Raw genomic sequence first — 7,461 nt, 5'->3', positions numbered from 1 at the left:
TGCTTGATGAAGGCAACTGCTTTCCTGCTGTGAATGAATGTTCTGCTCTGTTGCTGCCTTGCCTCCCCATCCTTCTGGAACTCTCTGCATGCACTCAGAAGTATGCAGGAAGCAGACTGACTGTCCCAAGTTGAACCATGACAGAAAGATAAATGTACAGCTGATTACAATTGAATTTAAAATGTTAGAATTTCACCACCTTCAGTGAAATCCTCTAAAGCTTGTTTTCTGCTCATATTATATGGGAAGGAAGAATCTTTTACCTTTGTGGTGGCGAACTTTCAAAAGCACTGGAGAGAATTACTTTAGAAAAAACAAAATAGTTTTCATCTTCAATATAAGATTTAAGATGAAATACTCAAACTCATGTCAGGGGAAAATGAAAAAAAACCTTACTGGATCTGTGTGTATGTATTTATGTATATGTATGTGTATATATATGAGATCTGTTGTGTTTGTTCAGCAGCTTGAAATTCTGTGAACCCTTTTTTTAAAAATCTACCATAAAGATACTCACTTGCACTCCTCTTTCAGTAGAATCTTTTCCTTTGTCAATGAAATGGAATTAATGTTGTTCTTGGTCAGTCTGCTAAATAAGTTCTGAGTAAAGAAGACTGCTAAATCATGGTTTCGTTTTTTGTGAGTATATTTATAACCACAGACTAAAGATTTTCTTTCAGGTTTGGGTTTGAAATTACCCCTCTGAAGCTTTAAAAGAAAAATTACTGAAAAGACCTGTAAATTCTGCTTGTAGGTGCTTGTTTTTCATCACCATACCGATTAGGAAGCCCCTGAAAGATTTAATCACTATGACACAGCGACTTCTCAGGAGTTCCCCAATTCTTTTGCTTCCTTTTGTGTACACAGAGCTTTGGTGCAGGTTTTTCTGTTTCATGTCTGCTTGACTTCCCAATATGTGAATTCAGTGACGTTTTTTTAGGCTTTAAAGCTGCAAGTTGTGTTCTGTAATTTTTGTGGGTCCCTCAATGTATTCCAGAAGACAGCAAAGATAAGGTTTGCTTTCGTCTCTATTTCAGGGTGATTCTAGGTATGGAGCTGGTGTAACCAGGACGGCACACTGCCTTGTACTAACCCAGGGGCTGTATCCAAGGTAAAGCTTTTGGGAAGAGATGCGAAAATAACTCAAAAGCCATGTGTTCTAAGAGTAAATGTATAAATTTAGTGCTTGAGGCAATTTATTCTGTTAACAGTTATATTAAAAACAATCACATGTTGACTGAGACGATGGACAAAACTAATAAACTATAAATTGTAGCAAAGGTAAATATTTTGTCAAAAATCAGTGAGTTCTAGACATTTTGTGTCAAATTTTCTTAATAGAATTTTCATAAAAATAGACACTGGATAAAAGACACAGCACATTCAGATACTTGTGCATTATTTCTCCAGTAATCTTCACTGTAATGAGTATTCTAAAGAATAATGTATTTTATAATGATGCATTTTTAACTGGTTCTGTCAAACAAACAAAGTTCATTTTGGAGCAGATGTATTGGTTTTCAGGAGCTGAGCAGGGAGCTCTTCCTAAGTACAGAGTACTTTACAGTATTATATTTAGTATTTTACAGAATACTAGCAAACCACTGTTTCCTAGTCCCCAAAAGCCATGACAGGGAGACTTACTTTCAATACCTAAAGACACCTGTAAAAGATAAGATTGAAGATCTGAATGTGCAAAATTACTTTTCATTCATTCTGTATTTCTGGCACTTTAGAATGTGAATATTAGCATATATAAGAATGTGAATGTGAATGTACATAGCTAGTCTGACTTACTTGGCAGTGACTTGTGCTACGTAAAGCAGATGTTGGACTAGATTATTCTGTTATTATTACTGTTATTATTTCAGTTCTCTAATAAAAAAAAATCATCTGTGCAATGACTTTTGTTTGACATGCTGGAAGATCCAGCCCACTGTCTTCCATAGAAATGTATGTACAAATAAATGTAGGCCTTTCCTTGATATTATTACTAGATAACATTATTGTATCTGTCTTAAAAAGATTTAGTGTTTTTGTTCTGTACATCAAGAACTATTGGTTTTCAGTGATTTACCTGATCAAGTAAATTTCCAGGTCCTTGAACTCATTCCTTGAAGTGAATAGCCACTTTTGTTTGTTTACTTGATTTGGTTTCTAAACAGCTGTATATAATTATTTGTGTTCTAAATAGAATGCTAATAATCTTTTATGCTAAGAAGAGTACTTCAAATGGATGCATAAGCAGAAAAGGTTCTGGGGGAAAGTGCCTAGAAAAATTATTTAAGTCTTTGTGTTGCCAATAGATGGGAGCAGGTATGATGTTTTTGGAACGACTTACACTGCCTAATTAGTTGATGTTTGCCGTTAGGATGCATTTCTTTGGACAGTAGTTATTTGCATTTGACAGTCTGTCACAGAGCACCATCTGCCTGAGTGGCTTCACCTTGCTGGATGGCCAGAGTGCTCTTCTAGTAGCTAGGTACAGGTTTAGGCATGCCGGAGAAACACTAAATGCTACCATGGTTAAGTAGTTCCAGTAGGATCTTTATTTCTTTACTACTCTTTATTACCCTGCTAATTTTGGAGATGTCATCATAGATTATGCAAACCTGTAGCAAAGATTTTGGAATCTTTGATCAGGACTAAACTGCAAGGAGAAAGGTAGTTAAAACAGTTGCCAGTAGGCTCTGATTTCCTAAGACAGGTGCTTGCTGGTTTCTGCCAGATATGTGTGGCTTCTCTGAGGCCTGGAGCATGTAGAGAACTTGTGCATCCTGGATCCACATTCTTAGTTCCAAATGTGGGAATTTATATTCCTGGGGGCACAGGTATGCACAGCTGTGTTCTGAGATTGTACCCTAAGAGATGAAGTGTTAAATTCTGTAATAAAACTAAAGAGTAAATCTGCTGTATTCTGTGTGTTTTCAAAGCTGACTTCTTATTCCAGGGCTTAGACGTAGATGAAAATGGCAAAACTAAGTCTTAATCTGAAAGAAAAAAGACCTAAGTACCTCTGACAGGTTTTAGTCATGGCTTTTGTGAAAGCTCTGTTCCTCTAGTAATAAGGATCATATGTTCTGTATCCTAAAAAAATAATCCTGTGTGTGGTATATATTCACTAGATAAGGTTCTATCACAAAATCAGATCAAAACTAGACAGAGGAGCTTAAGAACATGTACTTCTAGAAATAGCTTTCTTATAGGCCTTGACATTTTCTGCAGATTCTAGAAACTTTCCCCAGAACCTTTTCTGCAGATTTCTTTGAATCTGGAGTGGTACAAAGGGCTGAAATTAGAATGAAGGGTTTTCAAATGGTACCAGTTAATCACAGGGTGATGATTTTTTTTTTCAGTAGTTTTCAACAGATTTTAAAGACAGACGTACAGAATCCCAAATGACTGCTTTACTAAAAGTATGTTCCACAGTGCATGACAAAATTTAGAGTTCTCTGCTTGTGAGCAATGAATATAACATGAGAATGTAATGAGTATTTGCACAGGGCAGCCCAGGGGTTCTATGTAGCCCAGTGTGTCAACTGACAGTGGTCAAAACATGTTTATGGAGAAGTAGCCCACCAGGGCAAATGCTTCAATGTTTGTTCCAAGCAGTCTCACAGTGCTCCAACTACTTGAGCCTCAAGTGGTTGAAAGGAAGAAAGAACTTTTCTGAGAAGCATTCTTAACATTCAATGATCTTAAACACATTTCTCTTCATGAGCTTCTCCACTGCAACCTTGAAATTTTGGGATGCTCTACCTTCTGCAATATCTTTTGTCATGGATCTCCATAGTTTTAGCAATACGTTGAACAGAAAACCTAGCTCCTTTGCTTATTTAGAAGCTTCTTTCTAAGGTCCTTAATATGATGTAAGGTGATCATGCTATTTGAAGAAACAACAAACAAGTCAATTTCCAAATGCTGTCAGTGATACAGATGTTTACAAACCTTTGTCACATCCTTACTAAGTCTGGACTGGGGACTGCTTGCTTACCTGTTGTCTGCATGGAAATTATTCCTAAGTCTTCTTTTGACAGGTTATCTTTTTCTGAGATATTTCTGATTCTGCAGCACATTTTCTGAGATACCGTGAGCATGGATTTAAAAGTGGCAGACCGGAGCTTTCTCTGCACTGTCAGTTGATTTCCTCCAGTAAAAATATTGGGAATAACTACTGTATTTCAAACATGGAAGCAGGGGCAGTTTCAAAGGAGTGCAATGATTTTGCACTGAGTCAGAGGTCATTGCTGAGGGCAACAACCATGTAATATATTGGTGTATGCCTACTGCAAACATAGTTCCCCATGACCTTCTTAGCTCTTATGTACTGAGTCAAGTAGATTTGATTCCAGGTTGCATGTTGCTTGGAGAAGAGAATTTGGTTCCTTTTACACACCTGGACAGCCTACGTGATTTTTTAAATAAAATGCTTTGGAGGTGTAGGATGGAAGATGAAACCTAAAATTAAATGGCTTTGCTTTTATAAATACTCTGTTGTTGTGCAGTTACAGTGGGAATGTAGACTAGTGCTATAGCTGTATGTCTTAGTCTTATTCCAGTGGTTTATATCAATAACAAAATATCACTCATACAGTGTTTTGATCAAAGGACAGTCCAGCTGAAAGCCAAATGTATAAATGGATTCCAGACTTCTGACGTTTCAATAAGAATGTCTTTTGAAGTCCTTATTTGCACCAACTTTAGAATAGAAAACATTACAGAGAATTTCTGAGAGAAAAAACAAGCTGGTGATTATTTACCTCATTTGAACTGGACTTAAGTTGCAGTTAAAATAGTAATATGATGAATAGGGATGTAGGATTGAAGGGTTTTTTGTTGGTTTGTTTTGTTTTTTGTTTTTTTTTTTTCAAGTCTTCTATTTTCCTTATTCTACAGGTGGGGAAACAGACTCATATTACCATTTTTTTGAGAAGTGTTAAATGCATTTGTAGCTGTGCAGCTGTCTACTGAAGACAGTAGGCAATTGTCTCTGTGTACATGCAGGCATATAATTGTCTGTCACAGACCTGGTTTTCTTTTCTATTTTAATCACACAGGTGGCTAAGTCAAGCCTTGTTAAACCACTGTAAACCCTTATTAAACTACCATCATAAATGATTAATACATCCTTGCTCAAGATACCCCACAGTTCACCTCTTCACCTGCTTTGACATGAAACCTAATGCCAGTAGCAGAGATAAGATTGAGACCAAAAGCTTAGATATCATGCCAAGTATTTATCTTTTGAATAATAGCTGTTGTTCTTAAAATTGTGTTTGTTTGCGTTGGGTTTGTTGCTTTGTTATTTTGTATTGCTGGAAACAATTATCAGTAGCCTGAGTATGTTGTCACAGAAAGTGCTGGTACTTTGTTACCGACTCATTTTTTGCTTCATTTCCCACCATTTATTGTGTTTGTCAGCTTTTCTGTTCAGACAATTTACTTCGGGCTTGTGAGATTGACATCGCTGGAACACACAGCCTAATAGTGTTTGCAGGTGGTCAGAGATGTGCTAACAATGTTCCAGTGTCATGATTATTGGTATTATTATTTGAGAACAAAAAGAACTGAGAGATTACTCAGTAAAATTCTGCATAACAAACATTTGTTTGTAAAACTAGGCATGGTTCAGATGAGTGATGAGTGCTTCCCTTTCCACTGCTGCTTCACTGGAGAATTAGGGAAGCAGATTGCTATCCTGGAAAGAGCTTTGCATGAATTGAAGATTTTCTGGCCCTGGGGCTTGAAAGATGTCAAGTGTCATGTCCAATTCTCCCTCTGGTTAACAGTTAACAGAATTGGTAGGGAAAACTGACTCTGTTTGGAATGAAAGGAAAAGAAATTAATGTTTTGTATGCTGTTACACAGTTGTTGTGGGTTATTTCCTTCTTAAATGCAAAACCAGACCAACCAATCAAAAAAGAACGTAGGGGAAAAGAGTGTTTCCTTTTGAATTTTGTTTCACTGAACAGGTAGGAAAAAAAACACAATAAAAAAAAAATAGGAGAATACTGGGAAATTGGAAATGAGTAACCTATGAAAAGGCACATTTTTCTTTTCAAGAAAGATGTGCATCAAAAGGAGTTTGCTTGTTTGTTTGTTTTTTTTTTTATAAGAAGAACAAAATATGAAAAGACTTTTCAGTCAACTCCCTCCTTTTCTGCCAAAGAGCCTATGTGGAAGAAAGCTGTGGTTCTCTAAAGGGAAATTCCTGAAAGGACATTGAACCTTTCTTGAAATATAGCAAGGGGTTTGAGAGAAGAATATATTGTAGCTGTCTGTCGAGTGGAAGTTGTTCTGCAGAATTAAAGGATGTTTTGAAACATTGAGAGGGATGTTGTGAATTGGATTGTATGACAGCAGTGTGCCAGTACAGTGTGTTCCTGATTCTTTATTTTGAATGACTCTATAAATATAATAATAAATCACCATTCTTCCTTAAGTTGTTAGGCATGCAATAGAAGTACAGTACTTTATTATTCTCTTTAATTTCCTTGGAAACTGTAGGAATATTGATAATTATCACTTTATTGAGTGACTGCTGTTGGGGTGATGTAGAAAATATGCTTGCCTAAATATTTTGTAGTGTTTCATACAAGTGGGAGGATATGTTGTATTGCTTCAAATCCATTTTCCTGTCAGAATTGAGAGCTGCAACCACTGCACTTCTGACAAGCAACCCGTTTGAATGACATGAATTTCTACATGTCATTCACATCTTTAATTCCAGGATTCCAGGTTAGTAATGATATTCTGGAATGGTGAATCATACAAAATGGTTTTACCCAGCATTTAATAATATATTTCATTTTGAATGTAAATAATATGGTAATTGAGATATGTGTTTGTGAGATTGGTGATATTAAGCCCAGGATCCCTCTGTCCTTCTCTTTAACTGCACGCAATCTGTCGGATCACCAACTTTCCTAAAGGTTCCTTCACATTAAGCAGAAGGAAGAATGTGAGTTTTGTGGCAGTTGAATTTCTCAAATATTTTCCTCACTATTCAAAGACTAAGAGGAGATTTAGAATCTCTTTAAATTAAGCACATGAGCTTGGTGAATGTTTGGGGTTGTTCAGTGTGAGGAAGAGAAGGCTCCATGGATACCTTAAAGCAGCCTCCTAGTGCTTAATGGGGGCCGACAAGAGCTGGAAAGGGACTTTTTACAAGTGTGTGGTGGTGGCTATAAACTGACAGAGGGTAGGTTTGGATCAGGTATTGGGAGGAAATTCTTTACTGTGAGGGTGTTGAGGCACTGGAACAGATTGTCCAGCAAAGCTGTGGATTCCCCGTCGCTGGGAGTGTTTGAGACCAGGCTGGATGAGATTTTGAACAACGTGGTCTAGTGGATGACGTCCCTGCCATGGCAGTGGGATTGGGATGAGATTGTCTTTAAGGTCTCTTCCAAGCCAAACCATGTTTCTATGATGTTTCTGGGCTCAGCACCTGATTTACCTTCC

Source organism: Motacilla alba, chromosome 2, assembly GCF_015832195.1.
Source record: "Motacilla alba alba isolate MOTALB_02 chromosome 2, Motacilla_alba_V1.0_pri, whole genome shotgun sequence".
Taxonomy (NCBI): Eukaryota; Metazoa; Chordata; class Aves; order Passeriformes; family Motacillidae; genus Motacilla; species Motacilla alba.
The sequence above is the reverse complement of the archived record's forward strand: the minus strand, read 5'-3'. Positions refer to the sequence as shown.